Source organism: Aethalodelphis obliquidens, unplaced genomic scaffold (genome assembly GCF_003676395.1).
Source record: "Aethalodelphis obliquidens isolate GAN/ISIS:26980383/991018 unplaced genomic scaffold, ASM367639v1 scaffold17, whole genome shotgun sequence".
In the NCBI taxonomy this organism is placed as follows: domain Eukaryota; kingdom Metazoa; phylum Chordata; class Mammalia; order Artiodactyla; family Delphinidae; genus Aethalodelphis; species Aethalodelphis obliquidens.
Window position 1 is genome coordinate 21,326,438 of NW_020837961.1, and position 13,630 is coordinate 21,340,067.

Below are 13,630 nucleotides of genomic sequence, written 5' to 3' on the forward strand. Positions count from 1 at the left end.
CTGGGGTATAGACAGCAGGTGTCTTAGAGTGATAAACTAAGAGTGTTCCTTTAAATAAGGAATCTGCCAACATCTGCAAAAGACTTCATTGGAACAAAAGGAGGCAAGACCTACTGGGGGATAACCACCGGTACACCCTACTGGCGGTCGCCTTAATGTTCCAAGCTACTTCAGGGCTCTTCGCTGGAGGACCGACTCTGTGCTGCTGAGAGCCCTTCCCAATGATGGGCCCAGGCTCTGTAGGAGCAGAAGGCAACTTCCTACTCACACCTGTTGGGAGACCCATTTGCCAGCCCAGAGACCACTGCTCCTGCTGAGATGCCTCCATCCCGGACTTTTCTTGGAGTGGTTCATCACCCCTTTTCCTATGTTCCCTATTCAAACTAACCAGCACTGTGTGCTGATGATGAGCAATAAACCAGTGATTTGTGAATTGGACATTGGCTGTTTTGTCCATTTCCAATCCCGTAATTCTTATGGGGCCTTACCACTGTGCTCGGCGACAAAGGGAGTGAAAAATGGTTGTAACATTTCAACGAATTATGAGAGGGATCGATCTTAATACCCTAAGTGGCTAATCACTTCAAATTTAAAACAGTTAACAAACATAATCAGGTAGACAACTGTGTATCTACTAATTACTGGGCATTGTGGGAGATACGAAATGAAAAAGGCATGATGCTCATTCTTTTAAAATATTATTACCTAATGAAGAGGTAGATATGTATGTAAATAATATAAGAGTGTTTCCTTGCTGTTAGATACTTCAGATACTTATTTGGAAACAATGGGGGGGCCTGTGAAGGATCTTGACAGAAGAGTCTTAGGTAATTTGTGGCTGGGATAGGAGTGTGAATGAAGGAGCAACATTTCTCCCATTGGAAGGAATGAGCCTTTCAGAGAGAGAAAGCTCAGAGAGCTGCCCTGGTTTTAAAGTGATGCCAAGGAGGCTGCTTGACCTTGCAGGCTGTGAAGACCTGCAAATCTCCAACAAATAAGCCCTCCAGGCCTCTGAAATCTGAGAGAGTTGCCTTTATATACTGGCAAGGGGACAAGTTCACTGGCTCCAAGGGCCAGTGCTTCTTCACCTCTGAGTATAGCAAAGAGTGAGTAAAGAATATGTATCAGAGTAGCTCTTTTTTATTTGGTTAGAAGGATGGAGGTGGCTGAGCAGACAGGATAAAAAGTTGATCAAAATGCTTATGGAGGAAACTGAAATCCATATTACTAAGCAAAAGAAGCTAGTCTGAGAAGGCTACATACTATATGGTTCCAATCGTATGGCATTCTGGAAAAGGCAAAACTGTAGAGATAGTAAAAAGGTCAGGGGTTGCCAACAGGGCTCAGGGAGGGGAGAGATAAATAGGCAGAATACAGATGAGTTTTAGGACAGTGAAAACATTCCATATGCTCTGTATGATATTATAATGGTGGATATGTCATTATATAACATGTTTATCTAAACCCACTGAATGTACAACATCAAGCATGAACCCTTAGGTAACCTGTGGACTTTGAGTGATTATAATGCGTCAGTGAAGTTTCATCCTTGGTAACAAACATACCATTCTAGTGAGTGTTGTGGATAACGGGGAGGCTGTGCAAGTGTGGGGGCAGGGAGCATACGGGAAATCTCCGTACCTTCCTCTCAGTTTTATCGTAAACCTAAAATTTATCTAAAATAAGAAGTTTAAAAAAATGTTATGGCGGGGACTTCCCTGGTGGTGCAGTGGTTAAGAATCTGCCTGCCAGTGCAAGGGACACGGGTTCGAGTCCTGGTCCGGGAAGATCCCATATCCCGCAGAGCAACTAAGCCCGTGCGCCACAACTACTGAGCCTGTGCTGTAGAGCCCGTGAGCCACAACTACTGAGCCCACATGCCACAACTACCAAAGCCACGTGCCTAGAGCCTGTGCTCCTCAACAAGAGAAGCCACCGCAGTGAGAAGCCTGTGCACCACAACAAAGAGTAGCCCTCACTCACTGCAACTAGAGAAAGCCCGTGCGCGGCAACAAAGATCCAATGCAGCCAAAAAAAAAAAAAAAAAAGTTATGACATCATCAACTGTAGTGGTATGAAGTTAAGTACTGGCTGAGCTTTTTCCTTGCCCCGAGGAGTTAACTCTGAAGATACAGGATTACAATGGAGAGAATGACTATATTAGTTATCTATGGCTGCATAACAAATTGTCCCCAAACTAGTGTCTTAAAACTATAAACATTTAGTATCTCTCAGTTTCTGTGAGTCAGGAATCCAGGAGTGGCTCCCTTGTGTGGTTTTAACTGTGTGTTCCTCATGAATGTGCAGTCGGATATCAGGTGAGGCAGCAGTCATCTGAAGGCTTGACTGGGACTGAAGGAGCGACATCAAAGATGTTTCACTCATTTGGCTGGCAAGTCATTGCTGTTGGTGAGAGGCCTCTGTTCCCTTCTACACGGGCCTCCCACAGGGCTCCCTGAGTGTCCTCTGGATTTCCCCTAGCATTCTAAGAGACCAAAGGAGAAGTGGAAATTTTTGTATTCTGTGGTCACACAGAATACCTTGATTCAATGTGCAAGAAGCCTCTAAGAGTTTTGTAGTATCTGGTCTTACATTTAGGTCTTTAATTCATTTTGAGTTTATTTTTGTGTATGGTGTTAGAGAATGTTCTAATTTCATGTTTTACAAGTTGCTGTCCAATTTTCCCAGGTGGAATGGATAAAGAAGATGTGGTACATATATATAATGGAATATTACTCAGCCATAAAAAAGAATGAAATAATGCCATTTGCAGCAACATGGATGGACCTAGAGATTATCATACTGAGTGAAATAAGTCAGACAGAGAAAAATAAATATCATATGATATCACTTATATGTGGAATCTAAAAAAAATGGTACAAATGACCCTATTTACAAAACAGAAATAGAGTCACAGATGTAGAAAATAAACTTATGGTTACCAAGAGAGGGGGGGAGAGATAAATTGGGAGATTGGGATTGACATACACACACTACTATATAGAGAATAGGTAACTAATAGGAATCTACTGTATAGCACAGGGAACTCTACTCAATACTCTGTAATGACCTATATAGAAATAGAATCTAAGAAAGAGTGGATATATGTATACATATAAGTGATTCACTTTGCTATATAGCAGAAACTAACACAACATTGTAAATCAACTATACTCCAATAAAAATTAATTAAAAAAATTTTTTTAATGTGGGAGAAGCCTTCACACAAAGGCATAAATAACAAGAGATAAGGATGACTGATGACACCTTGGAGACTGTCCACCGTAGTGACTTACCCAATTCTCCAGGGCTGAGTTGGAGGCATGTGATTATTGGTAAAGGATTCCTAGTTGCTTGAGGCTCTGCACTAGAGTCCAAAATGGTCCAACGACTTTTGCTATAAGAGAGAAAATGGTCATGTGATGAGCAGAATTATGGCCCCCAATCCTCAGAACTCGTGATATGTTAACTTGCACAGCAAAAATGACTTCGTAGATGCGATTAAGAATCTTGAGATGGGAAGAGTATCCTGGTTTATCCAGGTGGGCCCAGTGTAATCGCAAAGGTCCTTACACAAGGTAGACAGGAGGGACAGAGGAGATGTAGCCACAGAAGCTTAGCTTCAGGTGATGCAGGACCATGAGCCAAAGAATACAGATAGCCTTTAGAAGCTGGAAAGTCAAGGACTGGAATCACTCCTAGGGCCCCTAGAGGAAACGCAGCCCTGCTGACACCTTGATTTTAGCCCTAAAAAATCAGACTTTTGACCTCCAGAAATGTAAGATAATATATTTTGATTTAGGTCCCTAAGTTTGTGGAAACTACAGCAGCAATAGGAAAGTAATATAGGGAGTGAGAAGAAGGATGACTTTTTGGAAGGGAAAGTGGGGTGTTCTTTTCAACTCATTCCTCTTCTGAACCTTGAGAGGTTATCATCTGTAAGCTCTATCTGAGAGGAGGAACAAACATTTCTCCCCATTGACTGGATGCTTGCTGAGCTTCCAGGCTCGTAGTCTTGCCCTGCTACTACCAGAGACTGAGAAAAAAATGTTGGGGAGGGAGGGCATGGTAGCACAGCAAGGCTGAAAGAAAGAGTGCCCTTTTGAGTTCCTTCTTTCAAGAGAAAGAGACAACAGAGTTGTCTGAGCACGGAGGCCCTGAGGTGGGGAGTTCCAGAGGATGGATGTGATTGGAAGCTACCTGCTGCCAACATGAGGTGAAGAAATACAGGAGCCAGAAGTCGTAGGCAAGTCTCACAAGGGAGTTTGGTCCCCAGGAAAGGTACTTGAGATTAGGCTGTTTCCAAAAAATGGATTGAAATTTCAGAATGGAGAAGATGACATTTTTGTAACTAAAAGGACACTGCCTTAATGATTAAAAGTGGCTGAAAAATTATGGAATCCCTCTGAGATGCCCATAAAGTAGCCTGCTGAGAGTGAGTTTCCACAGAGCTGACTTGGTACAAGTTGCCAGCAAATTAAAATATTTTTGTGTATGCGCCTCCGTATGTTGAGATGCTTCAACCAAGCTAGTTATAGAACCATTCTTTTCAACACTGAATAACAACACTGGAGGGAAGGTAATGATATCCATCCAGTTAAAGATACACCCTGGTGCCAGAGGCTACATTTTGCATGTTCATAAATTTTCTCAAGTCTTAGTCGTGCTATGTTTCTCTTGACCAGAGCTGTGAGCCCTGGGTAAATTACAGGGCTGTGTCTGCAGCCTCCTGGATCCTGGGAATGATTGCAAAGCATGGAATACCATAATGAGCCTCTAATGACTGCTAACATCCTGGTTAAATCAGGAAGGAAGTGGAGGAAAATGAGCACCCAAGTGTTGCTTGTCAAACAGAAATTGTGTGTTGTGTTGTGGCAAAAATGTACAAAAGATGGATGACACATTTGAGAGTAGGAGGAAGTGAGGTTTGATTTGAATCCCCTTGGGATATTTGTTTTAAAATATTCAGATGTTTTTACTAATTATTAGAGAAATGCAAATCAAAACTACAATGAGGTATCACCTCACACCAGTCAGAATGGGCATCATCAGAAAATCTACAAACAACAAATGCTGGAGCGGGTGTGAAAAGGGAACCCTCTTGTACTTTTGGTGGGAATGTAAATTGATACAGCCACTATGGAGAACAGTATGGAGGTTCCTTAAAAAACTAAAAGTAGAATTACCATATGACCCAGCAATCCCACTACTGGGCATATACCCTGAGAAAAACCATAATTCAAAAAGACACTTGCACCCCAATGTTCATTGCAGCACTATTTACAATAGCCAGGTCATGGAAGTAACCTAAATGCCCATTGACAGATGAATGGATAAAGAAGATGTGATACATCTATACAATGGAATATTACTCAGCCATAAAAAGGAACAAAATTGGGTCATTTGTAGAGACGTGGATGAATCTAGAGACTGTCATACAGAGTGAAGTAAGTCAGAAAGAGAAAAACAAATATCTTATATTAACGCATATATGTGGAACCTAGAAAAATGGTACAGATGAACCGGTTTGCAGGGCAGAAATTTAGACACAGATCTAGAAAACAAACATATGGACACCAAGGGAGGAAAGCTGCGGGGGTGTGGTGGTGGTGGTGTGATGAATTGGGAGATTGGGGTTGACATGTATACACTGATGTGTATAAAATGGATGACTAATAAGAACCTGCTGTATAAAAAAATAAATAAAATAAAATTCAAAAATTCAAAAAAAATTCAGATGTTTATATAGATGGAATTGAGAGAGCTTTCTCAGAATTTAACAACCAAACTATTTCCCTATTCTTTTAAAACTGCTCAAAGTGTGAGATTGTAAATTTTGGGTATGATCTCTCCTGTGAAACCGAGCCTTGAAAATTACATAGTGTCTGCCTTTTAACAATGAATTGCAAACAATGGATTAATCAGAGCTTTCATGTTTTATATAGCTATTTAAAAAAATGTGGGTAATTTGCTGATGAAATTATTTAGATTTTGAGATACCTCCTACGCTTCAGCTTATGTATATTTATTCAAGCTTTCAAAATATCTAAGAAGAGACAAATCAGCCTTAAAGCATATTCTTTAGTGTCTGAACTTGTACAAAATCCCAGGGCAAAGGGTAGAGTTGTGACACCATGAGAGGTGTGTGGTAGAAGGGACATGACCTGGGTTTTGTAATCACACAGACCTTAGTTCAGGCTTAAATCTTTGATTCAGTGTCACCCTGGCTGTGTGAACTTGACAGGTTATATCTCTTTGAAGGTGCAGTTCCTTACTTACAAAGTGAGTGTAACCCCTCGTGCTTGTATGGGGGTCACTGTTATACAGGAAATACCTATTTTGTCTCTTTTCATTATGTGCTTTAAAAGTTTGTATAAATATATAGAGACAGAAGGATGAAAATATCAAAACCTAAATGCTTGAAACATCTACAAAGTTTTATATATCATACTCCATAGGAAATAATGTCCTTGTTTTATTTTAATGTAGGTTCTTACAAATTAATGCACCTTCATTTCTTTTTTAAATTGAGGTATAATTTACATGTAATATCATATTAGTTTCAGGTGCACAACGATGATTTGATATTTGTATGTATTGCAAAATGAACATCATAATGAGTCTAGTTAACATCCAACATGCTACATAGTTATAAAAATATGTTTCTTGTGATGAGAACTTTTAGGATCTACACTCTTAGCAACTTTCAAATATGCAATACAGTATTGTTACCTATAGTCACCATGCTGTGCATGACATCCCCAGGACTTATAACTGGAAGATTGTACCTATTGACTCCTTTCACCCATTTTGCCCATCCATCTACCCCTGACCTGTGGCAACCAGCAGTCTCTTCTCTAATACACTATTATTTCTAAATTTGAATAGTACATCACATTTTATTCTAAGTGAATTATTATTCTTTGTCTCTAGAAAAAACGGTGTACTGGGCTTAATGTATAAGGTGTATAAAACATGTAATGGAGAAAATGTAAATGAGTATGACTATAAAAGAGTAACTTATAATGTTACAATTATAAAAACAATTATTTCAACACAATTTCTTCTGAAAATCTGTGGCATATCAGGCATTGTCCTAAGTAAAGTGGGTAAAGTAGTGCATAAAATATACAAAATATTTATTCTCATGGATCCTGCATTTTTCAAACAGGAACTTGTAGGGTTATCAGGAAAACTGAAGCTAGGATTTGCAAAATTCTGAAATCTACTAAAATGGAATCAGTAAAATGGGATTCTATTCTGAAGGAAGGACTCAGTCCACTTAGCAAAGGATGGTGTAAAGTTAAGGCAGAGTTCTGGTAGAACTAAGTCCTACATCACTGCATCTCATTAGCACCATCTTAGGCTATGCTGACAGTTCATTTCAGAAGATGATACCTATTAAACACCAGGCCTTGCTAAGAGTCGGAGGGAAAAGAAAGTACACTCATCTTTTCGAGGAAAGCTTACATTCTGGAAAAAGATAATTACTGAAGACAATATATGACATATGATATAGTCCATAAAAGAGGAACAAACAAATGAACAAAGAATAAAACCACAGCAGCAACAACAAACTAGATATGAATTTAAAAGGTTGGAAAGATCCAATTTGATTTAAATAGGAAAGACATGCTAGAGGGGGGAAGAAAATGCAACTGACCTTGAAGACTGGGTAAGGTTTATTCAGTAGAGATGGTGGTGAAAGCATTCGAACAGAAGACTGAGCCCTCTACATAGGAATCCAGGGTCCAGTTGGAGGACATAAATTGCATCACTGAGCTATTCACTGAGTTGGAGAGCATACATATAAAATGTTCTGATCTGACTGTCCATTTTAATTGCCAAAATATTTGGGACCTCACATTTTAGAAAGAATACGTGAAACAGAAACTATTCCAAGGTTGATGAGAGACCCCGAAATGTCATTTGAGGAAACGTTGAAAGAGTTGTAAACTTATCCTGAGAAAAGAAGCCTAGAGGATGCAACAGAATCAGAACTTAAATTGTGCAAAGGTTTGTCTTGCGGAACTGGGCAGAAGTCGAGTCAGAAGGTGGATGGAGTTTACAGCTATCAAATCTTAACTGTCTTTGGAGATGTTCAAGCAAATCAGGGCGACCTTTGGCTAGGAAATTTGTTCCTCACTGGATTGGCAGGTGAATTAGATAAAACGCAAGGCTATCCCAACATCAGTATTCTACAGTCCTACATGCAATTGTGATTCTCTTCATCTTTAAAATAAAACTAGTGACTATAACAAAAAAAGAAACAGACTCACAGATATAGAGAACAAACTAGCGGTTACCAGTGAAGAGAAGGAAGGGGGGAGGGGCAAAATAGGGGTAGGGGATTAAGTGGTACAAATTACTATGTATAAAATAAACTACAAAGATATACTGCACAGCATAGGGAATATGAGCAATATTTTATAATAACTATAAATGGAGTATAATCTTTTTTTCCTCTGAAATTGGCTTTTTGAGAATGAGATAGTCAAGACTTACTTATTCTTTTCTCTCAAAGAAAGATTAGGATTAGGGATTTTTTTATTTTTACATCCTTTTTTTTTTTAACATCTTTATTGAGGTATAATTGCTTTACAATGGTGTGTTAGTTTCTGCTTTATAACAAAGTGAATCAGTTATACATATACATATGTTCCCATATCTCTTCCCTCTTGCGTCTCCCTCCCTCCCACCCTCCCTATCCCACCCCTCCAGGTGGCCACAAAGCACCGAGCCAATATCCCTGTGCTATGCGGCTGCTTCCCACTAGCTATCTACCTTACGTTTGTTAGTGTATATATGTCCATGCCTCTCTCTCGCTTTGTCACAGCTCACCCTTCCCCCTCCCAATATCCTCAAGTCCATTCTCCAGTAGGTCTGGGTCTCTATTCCTGTCTTACCCCTAGGTTCTTCATGACATTTTTTCCCCTTAAATTCCATATATATGTGTTAGCATACGGTATTTGTCTCTCTCTTTCTGACTTACTTCACTCTGTATGACAGACTCCAGGTCCATCCACCTCACTACAAATAGCTCAATTTCGTTTCTTTTTATGGCTGAGTAATATTCCACTGTATATATGTGCCACATCTTCTTTATCCATTCATCTGATAATGGGCACTTAGGTTTTTTCCATCTCCGGGCTATTGTAAATAGAGCTGCAACGAACATTTTGGTACATGACTCTTTTTGAATTTTGGTTCTCTCAGGGTATATGCCCAGTAGTGGGATTGCTGGGTCATATGGTAGTTCTACTTGTAGTTTTTTAAGGAACCTCCATACTGTTCTCCATAGTGGCTGAACCAATTCACATTCCCACCAACAGTGCAAGAGTGTTCCCTTTTCTCCACACCCTCTCCAGCATTTATTGTTTCTAGATTTTTTGATGATGGCCATTCTGACTGGTGTGAGATGATATCTCATTGTAGTTTTGATTTGCATTTCTCTAATGATTAATGTTGGAAGATTTTAAATCACAGTTTCAATTTCAGTGCTTGTGATTGGTCTGTTCATATTTTCTATTTTTTCCTGATTCAGTTTTGACAGGTTGTGCATTTCTAAGAATTTGTCCATTTCTTCCAGGTTGTCCATTTTATTGGCATAGAGTTGCTTGTAGTAATCTCTCATGATCTTTTGTATTTCTGCAGTGTCAGTTGTTACTTCTCCTTTTTCATTTCTAATTCTGTTGATTTGAGTCTTCTTTTTTTTTTCTGGATGAGTCTGGCTAATGGTTTATCAATTATGTTTATCTTCTCAAAGAACCAGCTTTTAGTTTTATTGATCTTTGCTATCGTTTCCTTCATTTCTTTTTCATTTATTTCTGATCTGATTTTTATGATTTCTTTCCTTCTGCTAACTTGGGGGTTTTTTTGTTCTTCTTTCTCTAATTGCTTTAGGTGCAAGGTTAGGTTGTTTATTGGAGATGTTTCCTGTTTCTTAAGGTAGGATTGCATTGCTATAAACTTCCCTCTTAGAACTGCTTTTGCTGCATCCCATAGATTTTGGGTCGTCGTGTCTCCATTGCCATTTGTTTCTAGGTATTTTTTTATTTCCTCTTTGATTTCTTCAGTGATCACTTCGTTATTAAGTAGTGTATTGTTTAGCCTCCATGTGTTTGTATTTTTTACAGATATTTCCCTGTAATTGATATCTAGTCTCATAGCGTTGTGGTCGGAAAAGATACTTGATACAATTTCAATTTTCCTAAATTTACCAAGGCTGATTTGTGACCCAAGATATCATCTATCCTGGAGAATGTTCCATGAGCACTTCAGAAAAATGTGTATTCTGTTGTTTTTGGATGGAATGTCCTATAAATATCAATTAAGTCCATCTTGTTTAATGTATTATTTAAAGCTTGTGTTTCCTTATTTATTTTCATTTTGGATGATCTGTCCATTGGTGAAAGTGGGGTGTTAAAGTCCCCTACGATGAATGTGTTACTGTCGATTTCCCCTTTTATGGCTGTTAGTATTTGCCTTACGTATTGAGGTGCTCCTATGTTGGGTGCATAAATATTTACAATTGTTATATCTTCCTCTTGGATCGATCCCTTGATCATTATGTAGTGTCCTTCTTTGTCTCTTCTAATAGTCTTTATTTTAAAGTTTATTTTGTCTGATATGAGAATTGCTACTCCAGCTTTCTTTTGGTTTCCATTTGCATCAAATATTTTTTTCCATCCCCTTACTTTCAGTCTGTATGTGTCTCTAGGTCTGAAGTAGGTCTCTTGTAGACAGCAAATATATGGGTCTTGTTTTTGTATCCATTCAGTCAATCTGTGTCTTTTGGTGGGAGCATTTAGTCCATTTACATTTAAGGTAATTATTGATATGTATGTTCCTATTCGCATTTTCTTAATTGTTTTGGGTTAGTTATTGTAGGTCTTTTCCTTCTCTTGTGTTTCTTGCCTAGAGAAGTTCCTTTAGCAGTTGTTGTAAAGTTGGTTTGGTGGTGCTGAACTCTCTCAGCTTTTGCTTGTCTGTAAAGGTTTTAATTTCTCCATCAAATCTGAATGAGATCCTTGCTGGGTAGAGTAATCTTGGTTGCAGGTGTTTCTCCTTCATCACTTTAAATATGTCCTGCCAGTCCCTTCTAGCTTGCAGGGTTTCTGCTGAAAGATCAGCTGTTAACCTTATGGGGATTCCCCTGTGTGTTATTTGTTGTTTTTTCCCTTGCTGCTTTTAATATGGTTTCTTTGTATTTAGTTTTTGACAGTTTGATTAATATGTGTCTTGCCGTGTTTCTCCTTGGATTTATCCTGTATGGGACTCTCTGTGCTTCCTGGACTTGATTAACTATTTCCTTTCCCATATTAGGGAAGTTTTCAACTATAATCTCTTCAAATATTTTCTCAGTCCCTTTCTTTTTCTCTTCTTCTTCTGGAACCCCTATAATTCGAATGTTGGTGCGTTTAATGTTGTCCCAGAGGTCTCTGAGACTGTCCTCAGTTCTTTTCATTCTTTTTTCTTTATTCTGCTCTGCAGTAGTTATTTCCACTATTTTATCTTCCAGGTCACTTATCCATTCTTCTGCCTCAGTTATTCTTCTATTGATCCCATCTAGAGTATTTTTAATTTCATTTATTGTGTTGTTCATTGTTGTTTGTTTCATCTTTAGTTCTAGGTCCTTGTTAAATGTTTCTTGCATTTTGTCTATTCTATTTCCAAGATTTTGGATTATCTTTACTATCATTATTCTGAATACTTTTTCAGGTAGACTGCCTATTTCCTTTTCATTTGTTAGGTCTGGTGGGTTTTTATCTTGCTCCTTCAACTGCTGTGTGTTTTTCTGTCTTCTCATTTTGCTTATTTTACTGTGTTTGGGGTCTCCTTTTTGCAGGCTGAAGGTTCATAGTTCCCGTTGTTTTTGGTGTCTGTCCCCAGTGGCTAAGGTTGGTTCAGTGGGTTGTGTAGGCTTCCTGGTGGAGGGGACTAGTGCCTGTGTTCTGGTGGATAAGGCTGGATCTTGTCTTTCTGGTGGGCAGGTCCACATCTGGTGGTGTGTTTTGGGGTGTCTGTGGACTTATGATTTTAGGCAGCCTCTCTGCTAATGGGTGGCGTTGTGTTCCTGTCTTGCTAGTTGTTTGGCATAGGATGTCCAGCACTGTAGCTTGCTGGTCGTTGAGTGAAGCTGGATGCTGGTGTTAAGATGGAGGTCTCTGGGAGATTTTCGCCGTTTGATATCATGTGGAGCTGGGAGGTCTATTGTGGATCAGTGTCCTGAAGTTGGCTCTCCCACCTCAGAGGTACAGCACTGACTCCTGGCTGCAGCACCAAAAGCCTTTCATCCACATGGCTCAGAATAAAAGGGAGAAAAAGTAGAAAGAAAGAATTAGTAGAAGTAGAAAGAAAGAAAGAAAGAAAGGAAGGAGGGAGGGAGGGAGGGAGGAAGGAAGGAAGGAAGGAAGGAGGGAAAGAAGGAAAAAAGAATGAAAGATAAAGTAAAATAAAATAAAGTAAGATAAAATATAATAAAGTTATTAAAATAAAAAATAATTATTAAGAAAAAAATTTTAAAAAACAACAAAAAAAGGACGGATAGAACCCTAGGACCAATGGTGGAAGCAAAGCTATGCAGACAAAATCTCACACAGAAGCATACACATACACACTCACAAAAAGAGGAAAAGGGGAAAAAATCATAGATCTTGCTGCGAAGTCCACCTCCTCAATTTGTGATGATTGGTTGTATATTCATGTATTCCACAGATGCAGGGTACATCAAGTTGATTGTGGAGCTTTAATCCGCTGCTCCTGAGGCTGCTGGGAGAGATTTCCCTTTCTCTTCTTTGTTCTCACAACTCCCAGGGGCTCAGCTTTGGATTTGGCCCCGCTTCTGTGTGTGGGTCGCCAGAGGGCGTCTGTTCTTCGCCCAGACAGGACGGGGTTAAAGGAGACGCTGATTCGGGGTCTCTGGCTCACTCAGGCCGGGGAGTGTGGGGGGGGAGGGCGGGGCACGGAGTGCGGGGCGGGCCTGCGTCGGCAGAGGCCGGCGTGACGTTGCACCGGCCTTAGGCACGCCGTGCGTTCTCCCGGCGGAGTTGTCCCTGGGTCCCAGGACCCTGGCAGTGGCGGCATGCACAGGCTCCCCGGAAGGGGGGTGTGGATAGTGACCTGTGCTCGCACACAGGCTTCTTGGTGGCGGCAGCAGCAGCCTTAGCGTCTCCCGCCCGTCTCTGGGGTCCGCGCTGTTAGCCGCGGCTCGCGCCCGTCTCTGGAGCTCCTTTAAGCAGCGCTCTAATCCCCTCTCCTCGCGCACCACGAAACAAAGAGGGAAGAAAAAGTCTCCTGCCTCTTCGGCAGGTCCAGGCTTTTCCCCGGACTCCCTCCCGCCTAGCCGTGGCGCACTATCCCCCTGCAGGCTGTGTTCACGCCGCCAACCCCAGTCCTCTCCCTGCGCTCCGACCGAAGCCGAGCCTCAGCTCCCAGCCCCGCCCGCCCCGGCGGGTGAGCAGACAAGCCTCTCGAGCCGGTGAGTGCCGTTCGGCCCTGATCCTCTGTGCGGGAATCTCTCCGCTTTGCCCTCCGCACCCCTGTTGCTGTGCTCTCCTCCGTAGCTCCGAAGCTTTCCCCCTTCACCAACCCCCGTCTCCACCAGTGAAGGGGTTTCTAGTGTGTGGAG